The following is a 16,388-nucleotide window of genomic DNA, read 5'->3' as shown; positions in this document are numbered from 1 at the left end:
ACATAAAGGAGGAGGACTTTCAAAGCCTGCACTTGTGAATTTTCACAGGTGTCTAATGTATTCTGATGACATATAGAAACTTTATTTTTATTTTTTTGTGGCACTGGAGATTGAACCCAGGATTATTCTATTTCTGAGCTACTCCCAGCCCTATTTTATTATTTTGAAACAGGGTCTAAGTTGCAGAGGGCCTTGCTAAGTCACTGAGGCTTGTCGTGAACCTGAGATCCTCCTGTCTCAGCCTCCTAAATACTAGGATTGCAAGCGTGTGCCCCACATCCAGCTATTATAGAAACACGAATGATTCTAAATTGGGCACCTCCGTCAATCTGGTCAACTGTTGTTTCAATCTTTGACTGCAGAACTTGGCATATTAACTATGTGCCTAACCAGCCCTGTTGATCTGGTTGGAGAATGGCGAATAGGACTATTCTGCCAGGTAGTTCTGACCAAACAGAGCCACTTACCACTGGAAACGCAGCTTCTCCTTTCACTGGGATAAGATTACATAGAACCTCACACCAAGACTTTTTTTCGTGTGTGTGTAATACTGGGGATTGAACCCAGGGGCACTCTACTCCTGAGAGATGCCCCCAGCTTTATTTTGGTTTTTAGTTGGAAAGAGATCTCACTAAGTTGCCGAGGCGGGCCTCTGGCCCGTGATCATCTGGGATCTTAGCCTCCTAATGCCGGGGATACAGGCATGTGCCACCGTGCCCGGCTCCAGGCCTGTTTTTGTTAGCACTGGAAGGTCTGCCACTCTGTGGTAGCATTTCATTCATTTAGTCAACATATTGGATGCCTACCCTGTGCCAGGCCCTGGAATCCAGGTTAAACAAGACTTCTGCCTTAAAGGGCTCTTGGACTGTTGGAGGAGGCCAGCCACTGAACAGCCGTCTCACTGGTCGCTGGGAGAACGAGGCTCCGCCAGGCTGGGAGGGAGCTCACTGGTGGCCGTGTGCTGAGAGGCGTCAGAATGACAGGTGCTGTGGATCACACAGGACTGAGGACACAAAATCAAAATTCTGTGCCAGCAACTTGGGAGAGCAGCAATTTTATTAGAAAATCTACCTTCTGTTTCTTTGCTTGGAAACCTCTCATTCCACATCAATTAGACCTTTAATTTAGATCTTTCCACCCAAAGTACTTAGTGTTGGGTAATTGTCTCCATTTCTCCACTAATTTCGCCTTGTGGTTAAGATACTTAAATGGTCAAAACAAACAGATTGGATGCTTTTGATTTACACTTAAGCTAATTTCTTTTGAAGTACTTTCATCGGTGCATTGTGATTGTACCACGCTGGGAGGTTCAGTGTGACAGGAGGACACACAGCCAGGCGTGGTGGCACACGCCTGTAACCCCAATACTGGGGAGGCTGTGATAGAAGTATCACAGGTTTTTTTTTATTTTAACTAAAGATTTTTTTAAACAATTTTTAAATTGAACATAAATAGTATATATTTACACTATATTTGGTGCCCTCTCCCCCCCCGCCCCCGTTTTCTCTTCCCCCCTTCCACCAATGCTTGTCCAGGTTAACCATGTCTTATTCATAATTTTACACATGTTCAGGTGTAGACCCTCATTAATCAAGATCGGCCTTTCTCCTCTCCTATCTTTCCATTAAAACTTAGCTAGTATTTCCACTCCAATATCTGGAGTCTCACTGGTATCCTCTGTGTTTCCTAGTTTGGACATATTAGAGGAAACATATTTATCTTCTCCTTCTGTGCTTGGCTGATCTCACTTAACATAATGCTCTCCAGGGCTTTCCATCTTCTTGCAAATGATATAATTTTGTCCTTTTTTATGGCTGAATAGAATTCCATTGTGTGTATTTCCCACAGTTTTGCTATCCACTCATCTGTTGATGGTGATCTGGGTTGGTTCCATATTTTGGCTATTACAAATTGTGCTGCTATGAACATAGGTATGCATATGTTGCTGTATTTCTCTGAATTCAACCCCTTTGGAAAGATACCCAGGAGTGGTATAGCTGGATCATATGGTGGATCTATTCCCACCTTTCTTAGGAATCTCCACACAGATCTCCATAGTGGCTGAACTAGTTTGCACTCCCACCAACAGTGTAAAAGAGTTCCTCTTTCCCCACATCCTCGCCAGCATTTGTTGTTGTTTGATTTCTTTATGCTTGCTACTCTGACTGGGGTTAGATGGAATCTCAGTGTAGTTTTGATTTGCATCTCCCTGATGGCCAGTGATGAAGAACATCTTTTCATGTATCTATTAGCCCTTTGTATCTCTTCTTTTGTGAAGTGTCTATTTAGTTCATTTGCCCATTTCTTGATTGGGTTGTTTGTTTTGCCAGTGTAGAGTCTTTTGAGCTCTTTGTATACTCTGGATATTAGCCCCCTATCAGAATGGTGGTTGGTAAAGATCCTTTCCCATTCTGTAGGCTTCCTTTTTAGGTTATTGATAGTTTCCTTTGATGAGAAGAAACTTTTTAGTTTGATATTATCCCACTTGTTTATTCTTGCTTTAATTTCCTGAGCTTTGGAGGTTTTGTTGAGAAAGTTACTGCCTGTGCCAATATGTTGTAGTGTTGAACCTATGTTCTCCTCTACTAACTTCACAGTCTCAGGTCTAATTTCTAAGTCTTTGATCCATCTTGAGTTGATTCCTGTGTTAGGTGAGATATAGGGGTTTAGATTCATCTTTTTACAAATGGTTAGCCAGTTCTCCCAGCACCACTTGTTGAAAAGGCTGTCTTTTCTCCAGCATATGTGTTTGGCCCCTTTGTCAAAGATTAATTGACTAAAGATGTGTGGGTTTGTTTCTGTATCTTCTATTCTAATCCACTGGTCAGTATATCTGTTTTTGTGCCAGTACCATGCTGTTTTTACTACTATTGCTCTATAGTATAGTTTGAAGTCTGGGATTGTAATGCCTCCTGCATGTTTCTTGTTATTGAGAATTGCTTTGGCTATTCTAGGTCTTTTCTTTCTCCATATGAAGTTCATGATTAATTTTTCTAGGTCTCTGAAGAATGCCACTGGTATTTTAATGGGAATTGCATTGAACCTATAGATCAGTTTTGGCAGAATGGCCATTTTGATGATATTTATTCTGCCTATCCATGAGCACGGGAGATCTTTCCATCTTCCAAGGTCTTCTTCTATTTCTTTCTTTAATGTTTTATAGTTTTTGTTGTAGAGGTCTTTTACATCTTGGTTTAGGTTTATTCCTAGGTATTTTATTGGTTTTGAGGTTATAGTGAATGGAATTGTTGTTTTTGTTTCTTTCATTGTGGATTCGTTGTTGGCATAAAGAAAGGCCACTGATTTCTTTAGGTTGATTTTGTAACCTGCGACTTTGCTGAATTTGTCAATCAGCTCCAGAAGTCTTTTGGTTGAGTTCTTTGGGTCTTCCAGATAAAGGATCATGTCATCTGCGAATAAGGATAATTTTACTTCCTCTATTCCTATGTGGATTCCTTTGATTTCCTTCTCTTGTCTGATTGCTGCAGCAAGAGTCTCAAGGACTATATTGAAAAGGAGTGGTGATAGTGGGCATCCCTGTCTTGTTCCGACTGTAGCAGAAATTCTTGCAGTTTTTCCCCATTCAGTATAATGTTGGCTTTGGGTTTGCAGTATATTGCCTTGATGAAGTTGAAGTACTTTCCTTCTATCCCAATTTTTTGCAGTGTTTTTTTAACATAAATGGGTATTGGATTTTGTCGAATGCTTTTTCAGCATCTATTGCTATGATGATGTGGTTTTTGTTCTTGGTTCTATGTATGTGGTGAATAACATGTATTGATTTGCGTATGTTGAACCAGCCTTGTTTTTCTGGGATGAAACCGACTTGGTCATGGTGTATTATTCTCTTGATATAGTTTTGAATGCGTATAGCTAGTATTTTGTTTAGAATTTTTGCATCTATGTTCATTAAGGATATTGGTCTGTAGTTTTCCTTTCTTGAGGTATCTTTATTTGGTTTGGGGATTAATGTGATACTGGCCTCATAGAAGGAATTTGGAAGAGTTCCATCTCTTTCAATTTCCTGGAACATGTTATGAAGTATTGGTATTAGTTGTTCACTGAAGGTTTTGTAGAATTCAGCTGGGAACCCATCTGGGCCTGGGCTTTTCTTTGGTGGAAGAATTTTTATTGCCATTTCTATTTCTTTGGTTGTTATTGGTTGGTTTAGGCTTGCTATGTCCTCTTGGTTGAGTGTAGGAAGGTTAACTGTTCTTAGAAATCTATCAATTTCTTCCAGATTTTCAAGTCTATTGGAGTATAAATTTTTAAAGTAGTTTCTGATAATATTTTGAATTTCTTCACTATCTGTGGTGATATCTCCTTTTTCATTTCTAATTTTGATAATTTGAGTTGATTCTCTTTTTCTTTTGGTTAGGTTGGCCAGGGGTTTATCAATTCTATTAATCTTTTCAAAGAACCAGCTTTTTGTTTTATTGATTCTTTGAATTGTTTTTTTGTTCTCTATTTCATTTATTTCTGCTCTAATTTTGATGATTTCTTGTCTTCTGCTGGCTTTGGGAATAGACTGTTGCAGAATTTCTAGGTCCTTGAGTTGTGTCATTAGGTTCTTTACTTGGTGGTTCTCCGTCCTTTTTATGTGGGCACTCAATGCAATAAACTTTTCTCTTAGTACTGCCTTCATGGTGTCCCATAGGTTTTGGTAGGTTGTGTCTCTGTTTTCGTTTGTTTCCATAAATTTCTTTATTTCTTCCCTAATTTCTGCTCTTACCCATTCGTCACTCAATAGTACCCTGATATCCAACAAAACAGACTTTAAACTAAAACACATCAAAAGAGACAAATCAGGGCACTTCCTTTTATTAAAAGGAACAATACACCAAGAAGATATAATGATAGTAAATATTTATGCCCCAAATATGGGTGCAACCACATTTGTAAAACAAACCCTTCTGGACATAAGATCCCAAGTAGACCCAAATACAATAATTCTGGGAGACTTTAATACACCTCTCACACCACTGGATCGATCTTCAAGGCAATAGATGAGTAAAGACGCTTTAGAACTAAAGGAAACCATAAATCAAATGGACCTAATAGACGTTTTCAGAGTATTTCAACCAGGAACTACAGAATACACTTTCTTCTCAGCAGCCCATGGAACCTTCTCCAAAATAGATCACATCCTGGGACACAAAGAAAATACCAGCGAATTCAAAAAATGTAATATATTTCCATGCATCTTTTCAGACCACAATGGAATCAAAGTAGAAATCAACAACAGGAAACTCGAAAGAAAGTATTCAAATTCATGAAGTATCACAGGTTTGAGGCCAGCCTCAGCAACATGGGCCTTCAGGAACTTAGACCCTGTTTCAAAAAAATAAGAAATAAATTTATTAAAAAATTTATTTATATAAAATATTTATTTATATAAAATAAATAAGAAATAAAATAGGGCTAAGAGAGGAAGATCGCAACTTTGAGGACAGCCCCAGGACCAAAGCAGACCCTCAGCAACCTAGTGGAAAGCTGCTTCAAAACAAATTTCTTAAAAAAGGGCTTGAGGGTGTGGTTGGAGGTCGAATGCCCCTGGGTTCAACTCCCAGTACCAAAAAAAGCCCCACACCTCTGGCACCTAACAACTCAGCCTTCTCCAGCTTGGGTCAGCTCTTAACAGCTGTATCAAACATCCTGAAATTTTAAAGAACTCTTTAGAGCAGACAATCTGTGATCATATTTTGCTGGCTGAAAAGAAGTTGAAAAAAAGCACAATTCATTTGAGATTGACCGTAGTTATCATGTTCCTTTGGTTGAAATATCAAATTTTCCTCCAGAGGATTTTCCTTCATCCAGTCAAAATGTCTTCAAAATATTTTTATATTTAGGTAAAGAACTAAGAATTTTCATTAACTTATTTCTTCCCTAAGGAATGAGAGTTTAAAGTTTTTTTTTTCTCCTTTTTATTGATTTGGAAAACATTCTGGTCCTCCAACTGTGAAACACTTAGGTGGAAGAAGTTTTAGGATACAGAATTAATCCTGAGGGGTACCTGACGACAAGATGAGAAATCTTTGACTGTGTGTGTGTGTGTGTGTGTGTGTGTGTGTGTGTGTGTGCATGTGTGTGGTTCCAGGGATTGAACACAGCGGTGTAATACCAGTGAGCTGCACCCTCTGCCCTTGTTATTTTTTACTTTAAAACAGCGTCTTGCTACGTTACTGTGTGTTGGCCTTAACCCTGCGATCCTCTTGTCTTAGCCTCCCAAGTCCTGAGCTCACGCGAGTAAGCCACTGCACCCAGCTATTTGTTTTTAAAGGTGCGGTTCTCCTTTATGGTGTTTGAGCATTTAGAGTGTTTACATGCTCGGCGTGGTTTAGCGAGTCTTGGGTTTTGAAGATAGAGCTCTCTGCTGTGGTTTGGATCTCGCATGGCCCCAGGCCTGTGTGTTAAAGCTGTGTCATTATTAGGGAGTGGTGGGAACTTTAAGAGATGGGACCTGCCCTGAATGCAATGGCGTATGCCTAGCGTCCTAGCCACTTGGGAGGCCGAGGCAGGAGGACAGCACGTTTAAGGCCAGCCTGGGCTACTTAGCGAGACCCTGTCTCAAAATCAAAGAAACAAAAGAAGGGCGGGGGATATTGCTCAGTGGTAGAGTGTGAGATCCAGAGTTCAATTCCCAACTATTTAAAGAAAAAAATAATAATAAGAAGAAGAGAGATGGGCCCGACATAATAAGAAGGAGGTTGGGGCCCCTGGGCTGTGCCCTGCAGGTGGCGTGGGAAGCGGGTCTCTTCCACTTTCCCTTCCACGCCTGGCCTCAGGGGGCCCGAGTCCCCGCCCGTGCTCCCACCGCGATGTACTGAGCGTTACAAGCGCAGCCAAAGCTCTGAGCCAGAAGGAACCACGTGGGTACTTGTCGGGACAAAAAGCCAGCGCGTGTCAGTCCCACCACCTGCGCTCTCCTCCGCTCTGCTTCCTTTCTGCCTTTGTCTCGTCATCGCCAATTCGCAGAATGGCATGTGTGAGAACGAACCCGATTGGGCTGTGGCTCGGGGTCCACACGGTATCCTTACACTTCTTAAATGCAGGTATGGGTGGCCGGAGCGCGGCCTCCTCGTGACCCTCGGTTTCTCCTGCCCTTCTCTCGTCCTCCCTCCGCATCTGGACTTTCTAAATTGGGCGTCATCTTTAGTAGGGGGATTGTTCTTTAAAAGTGTCAGGTGTCAAGAGGCTGCAGACAAGCCGTCCTTTCTGTTCCCTGGTCTGTTCTCCACCCTGTGGCGTCTGCTTAGGAAAACAGGTGTGAATTCAGGGCAGAACCTGTAGGAGTCACGATTATGTGTGTGGGTAAGGGGCTGTTTGCTCCGTAGTTCAAATGAATACCACGGAATTATTAAAAGAATACAGAGAACTCATGTGACTACTTTCTTTTATTACACTATTATAAGTTTATTTTATAATTAAGATATAGCATACTATAGTAAACTGCATATATATATGTATATATATGTATGTATATATATGTATATATATGTATGTATATATGTATGTGTGTATATATATATATATATATATATATATATATATATATATATATATGCTATATATATATTACTGGGATGGAAGCCAGGGGCTTTCTGCCTCTGGGCTACACTCCCAGACCTATTTTATATGTTATTTGAAAACAGGGTCGCTTAAGCCAGTGAGGCTGATTTTGAACCTGTGCGATCCTCCTGTCTCCACCTTCCAAGTGTGGGGATTACAAGTGTGTGCCACCACGCCTGGCAAACTGCACATGTTTTAAGAGCTGTGCATGCATGTGGTACTGGGATTGAGCCCAGGGCATTCCACCTCTGTGTTACCTTCAGCCCTTTGTTTTGTCTGGGGTCTTGTGAGGTTGCCGAGAGTCTTGCTAAATTGCTGAGGTTGATCTCGAACCTGTGATCCTTGTGTCTCAGCCTTTCAAATACTGAGATTACAGGTGTGTGCCACCATGCCCAGATGATTTTTTTTAAATATATCCCTATTTACTTAATGATTTCTCTTCTATTCTCTAGGATATCAATAAATAGAATAAGAAATAAATTAAGATAGAGAACATTTCCAATACTGCAGAAGGCCTTTTCAAAGCTTACCCTGAGGTTTCCACAATTTGTGTTTCTGTACTCTGAATTATTTCACTTTTTTTGACCCTGTTAAGAATGGAATCAAGAGTATGTACTCTCAGCCTGCTGTGGTGATAGCATCTGTAATCCTCGTACTTGGGAGGCTGAGACAGGAGGACTGCAGGTGTGAGGCTTAGCAAGACTTGGCAATATGAGATCCTGTTTCAAAATAAGATTAAAAAGAACTGAGTGTGTAGATTGAAGAATGGCCCTGGGGTCAATACCCAGTACTAAAAAAAAAAAAGAAGAAAGGACTGTGCATATTAGTCCCAATTTACCACCCAAAGGGAAATCTCTCCATGAGTATTCTATGAGTGTTCTAGGCTCAGAAGAAGTAAGTGGCTTGTTTTTCTAATGCCAGCAAACAGAACTACTTTGGAACTTCTTTTCCACATATGAATTGAAATGATCACATATAGACTCCAGGGGGATGGATTATACTGGGTTCTGTAATAGCCGAAAAGGTCAGTGTCCCTCCCTCCCTTCTTCCTTTCTATACTAGAGAGTAAACCCAGGGTTTTTTTTTTTTTTTTTTTTTTTTTTACTACTGAGCTACACCCAGCCCTATTTTATTATTATTTTTTGGAGACAGTGTCTCACTAAGTTGCTGAGGGTTTTACCAAGTTGCCCTCCTGAGGGCATCCTGCTGTCCCGGCCTCCCTGTCCTGGGATCCCAGGCGCACACCACCAGGCCAGCTTCGGTCTTGCCCTGTGTGAACTGCCCTCTGTGGTGCTGTATATGCTGCTCTGTGACACGGAACAAGAGCGACACGTGGAGAAGACACTGGACGTGGATCCAGTACTGCCTTGAGAGCTTTGAGCGCCACAAAACTATGCAGTCAGTGGCGCGAATCATTTGAGAGATCTCGGGAAACTGCTCTGTTCCGGATAGCGGTGTGAGATGTAAATCGAGATGCTTCTGAATGTTTGCACTTCAACTTCTGAATCGCATTGGACTGCAGCTAATAGGAGCCAGACATCAGGGATGTTTGGCTACCACTCTAGTCCACTGCTCACTGAGCGGGAAGGCCTGGGATGAAGAAATGATCTGGCCACTTTCTCCTGCCCTCTTTCTGCTTTCCAGCTGTCATGAACTGTTTCCCCTGCCATGCCGTCCGCCGTGGCACCCTGCCGTCCGCCGTGGCGCCCTGCCTCACCTTAGGCTCAGAGCCATGGAGTCAGCCCACCATGGACGGAACCTCTGAGACCATGAACCAAAGTAACTTTCCTCCTCCAATCGTTCTCATCAGGTGTTTTGATCACAGTGACCCAAAGGTAACTAATAGGGTGCCGACGCCGAACATAGAGTTTATTTTCTGAAATCCTAACAGTAACTTTGAGGGATAGATACTCTAATGCGCTTTATGGATAAATGAGAAGACTGGTGCTTTGAGAGAAACCAGCTGAGACTCAAACACCAACTGTCTGATTCCAGAATTTGAGGTTTTTCAGTTATTGCCTCCCCCCTAAAACCTTCTACTACATTTTGTTGGCTGACTTTAGGTTTAGCGGGCTTTCTGTTCTGTCCCTGGAGCTGATACAAGCAGTTGGAGCTTGTGCTACCGAGGCTTTTAAGAGCTTTTCCAACTCTAATTTCTAAAACGGTGCTGTGATTGGACCATGAAGGCCAAGTTGTTGGTGCAGCTGTGTGGGAGGGATTGTGGATTCTGGACTCCAGAGACCTGGGTTCATTTACCAGCCCTGACCTCCTGGTGGTCTTAGTACCTTTTTAGATTTCTCTGCCTCATTTATGAACTAGAGATAAAAATGTGTACTTCTCATCATTACTGTGGCCATTAGAGAGAATCCGTGTAAAGCATTTTGCATTTAATACATAGTTATCATCATTATTTCTCAAGCTGACTTGGCCCAGCCTGCTGCGTGTGAGCAGGGATCACCATCACAGGCCTCACTAGTGATTTGGTGGAGGATAAGTAAGATGAATTTGACTTCTGATTAGCTTTTAACTAAACTGAGACATGCGTGAGATTTCACCAGATCCTCATATCTCTAAAGGAATGTGTTATTTTGGATTGGGAAAATGGATTAAAAAATCAGTCAAGCTTCTTTGAAAGATGCTCTCATTTGTATCAAGAGGAGAGTACTGTCATTATTTGTAACTAGACATCTTATTCTTTCTTAAGGGGAATCCATTTTTCTGCAGGTTTTACACCTTAAGTTACCCTTGGAATCAGGGAGGTTGTACACATACACACACATTATTTTGGCTGCTTTAGGAAAAATAGAAATCTAATGCGCCTCTTAGTTTAGATTCTAAAGATCTCATCACATATTTGAAGTCTTCTGTGTATCCAGAAAGACAATACTGTGCGTTCTCACTTATATGTGTAGCTGAAAAGTTGACTCAAACAAGGAGAAAATAGAACAGTGGCTTCCAGAGCCCGAGCAGGGCGTGGGGGAGGGAGAAATGGAAAGAGGATGGTTCATGGGTCCCGTGGTACAGTTGGACAGGAGAAATCACTTCTGCGGTTCTATAGCACAGTGGGGTAAATACAGTTGACAAGATTAATTGAATGTTTCAAAATAGGTAGCAGAGCCGGGCGTGGTGGCGCATGCTTGTAATCCCCGCGCTTGCGAGGCAGAGACAGGAGGATCGTGCAGGTTCGAAGCCAGCTGCATGCATTGACTTAGGAGACCCTGTTTCCAAACTAAAAAAATGTAAAAATAGGTCTGGGAGTGTAGCCCGGAGGTAGAAGGGCTTCCTGGAACCCCAGTACCACAATAAATAAATAAATAAATAAATAAATAATAAAAACAAAATAGTTAGCAGAGAGAATTTTGAATGTTTCCAACACAAAGAAATCAGAAGTGTTTGAGGTGATAAAAATGCCAGTTACCTTGATCAGATCATTAAACATTATATACATAAAAGAAAAGCATACCAGACCTCATGAATATGTACAACTACTATGAGTCAGTTAAAAAATAGTCAGGGGTCTCTTGCTGTGTGATTGTAAACGAGGAGCCTCCCAATTATCCCAGAAAGAAGTTACTTAAAGAATAGTTACAGCCAGGTGCAATAGCACAAGCCTGTGGGTCCAGTATTAGTGAGGCCGAGACAGGAAGATTGCAGTTTCAAGGCCAGCTTCAGAAATTTAGTAAGGCCCTCAGCAACTCAGTGAGAACCTGCTTCAAAACAAAAAGTAAAAAAGAACTGGGGAATGTAGCTTTGAGGTAGAATGCCCTCAATCCCTAGTAACACACACACACACACACACACACACACACACACACACACACACTAATTAGTATAGTTTACAACACTGTATTTTTAAGTCTTAATATAAATCCTCAATAATAAGGTTAGAGTAAATTAGTCATTTTTCTTGCATACCATATGTCTTTATAATTATTAAAGAATTGCTGCCTCTTCTGCCCAGGGTGATATTTTTTTTGAATGAATTTTTTTTCTACTGAATCATTTGAGAAGCTTTTAAATAAAAGAAAGTAACTTTATAATGTTTTCAAAAGGAGAAGAAATGTTCACTCATCAGCTTTTTAAAAATAACTAGATATTAACCTAACTGTGGGGATGGGAGGGGGAAGAGGGAAATCCTGGAATGCACATGATGTCCTTTAACAAGCATTTCAGTGTCAATCACTATTCAAGCATGAGGAGGAGGGAGGGGAGGGAATGGGGTGGGAACTGGGTAAGGGCTAATTGGGTGATGTGTGCATGTATGCCTTCACTATTTTGTACTCCATTAAGATGTATGACTACAATGCACCAATAGAAAATAAAATAACTAGTATTAAAGCTTTATTGACAAAAATAGAGCTTTCTGTTGAAAGAGGAAAAAACTGGGTTGGGAAGGAGGCATCACAAAGTAGATATGGAACAGCAGAAGACGAGAGAGAGAGAGAGAGAGAGAGAGAGAGAGAGAGAGAGAGAGAGAGAGAGGCAATAATGTTCTCAAGAAAAAGAGACCAGGGTACAGAAGAGAATAAAGAAAGGGATGAACCAATGGTGGGATAACTGAAGGCGGTGTGTGCATCACTCAGGGACTGTTGAGTTCCATTGAGATTGGATATTTCAGTGTTGTAACTCCTTTCCTTTCCTTGCAGCTGGAATAATCAAATTTTACTCCAGGAGAAGGGAGGTGCTAAATATCTCTAGACCAGTAGTTTAGGGCCTTTACATCCACTAAAACTGATGAATTCATGAGCCATTAAAAAGAAAAAAAATAAACTCAACTCTAGCCTGGCCCACGCCCTGTTCATCTTTTCGCAATGGATGGCCCCGTTGGCGTTGAGAATGGATGCTGCTTGAATAAAGTTCGGTTGGGCTAGCGTTGTTGGGCAACTAACAGTGTCCACTGCAGTGACCCCGGGGACAAATGCTGGGTGTGATCCCAAGAGGAAAAGACCAGTGAAACTTCTAAAAATCGGGGGGAGCGAAACAAGCAGATAAATAAGTACAGCTAAAGGTCATGAATATCAGCCCCCAAACCAAACAAATAAATGTCATGGTTTTCTTTCTTTCTTCTTAAAGCATATTTAACCTAGAGGTATTCTAGCATCAAACTATACTACCCCAGCACTTAAATATTATTATTTTTGTTCTTGCTTTAAAACAGCATCTCACTAGATTGCTGAGAGTTTCCCTATGCTGCTGAGGCTGTCCTCAAACCTGTGATCTTTTCTGTCTCCCAAGAACTAGGACTGTCAGGGGGCGAGAGGGGTCCATTCCTGACCTTAGGAACTCAGAATCGGTAGGTACTTGGCTTCTGTGGCACAAAAGAATTTCAGTATGTTCCAGTCAGAGAAAAAGACAGAGGTTTATTTAAACCTCTCTCAAACCGGGTGTGGTGGTGCACCCTTGTAATCCCCGCGCTTGGGAGGCGGAGACAGGAGGATTGCGCTGGTTCGGAGTCAGACTCGCTGGCTTAAGAGACCCTGTTTCCAAATAAAAAAAATATAAAATAGGCCTGGGAGTGGAGCCCGGAGGTAGAAGGGCTTCCAGGAACCCCAATACCACCAAAACAAAACAAAACAAAAACAACAACAACAACAACGTAAAACCTCTCTCAAGAGGGAGAGATGAAAACCTTTGGGGTTTTCACAGTCCTTTTTATAGGAGACCCCATTAAGAGGTGGGTAGGGGCGCATGGCAGGGAGGGGAGCATTTCTCATTTTTTGAATCCTCACCTGCCATTTCATCTCCAGGTGATGTCTGGGCACCACCAATGGTCAGACTTTTTATTTTTTTAATCCTTTGCTTACCAAGCATCTCAGGAGTTTCAGGTGGGAAGATAGGTCCTTGTGTTTACAAAGTGTGGGTCTATTGAGGACCTCTGCCTTAGAAAGGCCAGGCCAGGCCGGCCATTATGATTATAAGTGTGGCTGAGTAGAGGCTTTGTCTAAGAAAGAGCAGACCCTGTAGGGTGAAGATCATGAAGTTTCTAGATTATTTTTTTTTGTGTGTGGTACTCGGGATGGAACCCAGGGACTTTTCTACCTCCGAGCTACATTCCCAGAACTATTTTATTCTTTTATTTTGAAACTGGGTCTCACTGAGTTGCAGAAGGCTCACTAAATTGCTGAGGTTGTTCTCCAACTGTGATCCTCTGGTCTCAGCCTCCCAAGTAATGGGATTACAAGCATGCACCACCAAGCCTGGCTGTCTAGATTTTAAAACTATATCTTCCTCCTTTCTTTACAGTTTGCCTCTTTTTTACCCACCATTTTTATTCTTCCTACACTTCCTCAGATCTACAGGTGTACTGCCCTGTCTGGCTTGTAGTGATTTCTTTATTTTGTTTATTTTATCGGTACACTATAGTTTCACATCATAATGTGGGTCATGTTGACAATGGCATACATTCACACAGTACTTGGTGCCCTCCCCGCCTCCATTTCCCCTCTCCCCTCCTGACAGTGGGTGTCCAGGCTGACCATGCTACATTCACACTTACACACATATTCAGATGTGGCTCCTCCATTAATCACCCTCGGCCTTCTTCCTCTCCTATCCTTCCATTCTAGCTTTGCTGAGGTTTCCCCTCCATTATCTGGAGTCCCTCTGGTATCCCCAATGCTCCCTAGTTTGGGCATATTAGAGAAAACATATGTCCCTTCTCTCTGTGCTTGGCTGATCTCACTTAACATAATGTTCTCCAGGTCTTTCTATCTTCTTGCGGATGACATGATTTTGTTCTTTATTGCTGAATAGAATTCCATTGTGTGTATTTCCCAAAATTTTGCAATCCATTTATCTGTTGATGGAGACCTAGGTTGGTTCCATATTTTGGCTATTATGAATTGTGCTGCTATGGACATGGGTATATGTCACTGTAGTTCTCTGATTTCACCCTATTTGGAAAGATACCCAGGAGTGGTATAGCCGGATCATATGGTGGATCCATTCCCATTTTTCTAAGGAATCTCCACACTGATCTCCATAGTGGGTGAACTAGTTTGCACTCCCACCAACAATGTAAAAGAGTTCCTCTTTCCCCACATCCTTGCCAGCATTTGTTGTTATTTGACTTCTTTATCTTTGCCATTCTGACTGGGGTTAGATGGAATCTCAGTGTAGTTTTGATTTGCATCTCCCTGATGGCCAATGATGTTGAACATCTTTTCATGTACCTATTGGCCCTTTGTATCTCTTCTTTTGTGAATCTATTTAATTCAGTTGCCCATTTCTTGATTGGGTTGTTTGTTTTGCTAGTGTAGAGTCTTTTGAGCTCTTTGAATATTCTGAATATTAGCCCTTTATCAGAGTGGTGGCTGGTAAAGATCTCCCATTCTGTAGGCTTTCTCTTTAGATTCTTGATGGCTTCCTTTGACGAGCAGAAACTTTTTAGTTTGATGCCATCCCACTTGTTAATTCTTGTTTTAATTTCCTATGCTTTGGAGGTCTTGTTGAGACAGAAACTGCCTGTGCCTGTATGTTGGAGTGTTGAGCCTATGCCCTCCTCTAATAGCTTCATAGTCTCTGGTCTAATTTCCAAGTCTTTGACCATCTCGCGGCATGATTTCAAATAGAAGAGTAAACTCTGCAGAGCTCTTTTCTTCCGGGGCAAGGGACTCCCAGGAGAGGACTTCTACTGGTTGTCTCGCAGTCCTCTTCTGTGGTTTGTACTCCTCACTACACAATGGCTACGAGAGAGGAGGCCAAGGAGAAGACCACAGCAGTCTTAGACACTTTGCCTCCAATGATAAACCTGGATAAAATTTCACCAGTTCTTATCTGGACCCAGTGGTCCAGGAGACTTTCCTAGTCAAACTGAATTGGGAGGAAATTTAGTTCTAACCTTAGGTCCCCCGCCTAAGCCTTGAGGGCCACCCCACAGGCACATTCCTGTTTCCTACATCTCCCATCCCCCTTCTATGTGCTCTGTGCAGTGTGGGTAGCCTCTGTGCCCTTCTGTATCCTCGTTATATGTGGGCATGGCCCATGCCGCTCCCTTCCAAGGCCTCATCACCTACTGTGTTGTGTTGCATTCCTGCCTCCTTTGTCTGGGGCAACCAAGCTTTCTGCTCTGGGCAGCAGCAAGGAGAAGCTCATGAGCAGGCAGGGTGGCGGACTGGAGAGAGACACTGGGATGTTAGTGGGTTTGGCAGTTGGCCTTACTGCTGTTTGATGAGACAGTTGAGTTGTCTTCCATGTTGAAATGAGGAATATATATATGCAATATATATATATAAAATATATATAATATAATATATAATATATAATTATATTTATATAATATATTTTATATATTATAAAAATATATTATATATATATATATATTTTTTTTTTTGTAGATCTGGGGATGAAACCCGGGGACATTTGACCTCTGAGCTACACCCCCAGCCCTATTTTTTTATTTTTTATTTTGAAACAGGGTCTCACTAACTTGCGGAAGGCCTGCCTAAGTAGCTGAGGCTGTCGGTGAACTGTGATCCTCCTGTCTAAGCCTCCCAAATGCTGGGATTACAAGCGTGCGCTACCACACTTGGCTAGGAATTAACATTTTAATATTGATCTCGACATTAAGTAATAATCAAAATATCTTCACTCTTATATAAAAATTATGAATAAAATATTTAAAACATGTTTTTGAGGTACTTGGTATTGTACCCAGGGGTAGTCTACCTCTGAGCTACGGCCCCAGACCTATTTTAGTTTTCTGTTTGGAAACAGAATCTCACTAAGTTGCTGAGGGCATTGCTAAGTTGCTGAGTCTGGCCTTGAACCTGTGATCCTCCTGTCTTAACCTCCAAGCTATTGAGATGATAGGCATGTGC

The sequence above is a fragment of the Muscardinus avellanarius genome, assembly GCF_963383645.1.
Source record: "Muscardinus avellanarius genome assembly, chromosome: 17".
Taxonomy (NCBI): domain Eukaryota; kingdom Metazoa; phylum Chordata; class Mammalia; order Rodentia; family Gliridae; genus Muscardinus; species Muscardinus avellanarius.
The sequence above is the reverse complement of the archived record's forward strand: the minus strand, read 5'-3'. Positions refer to the sequence as shown.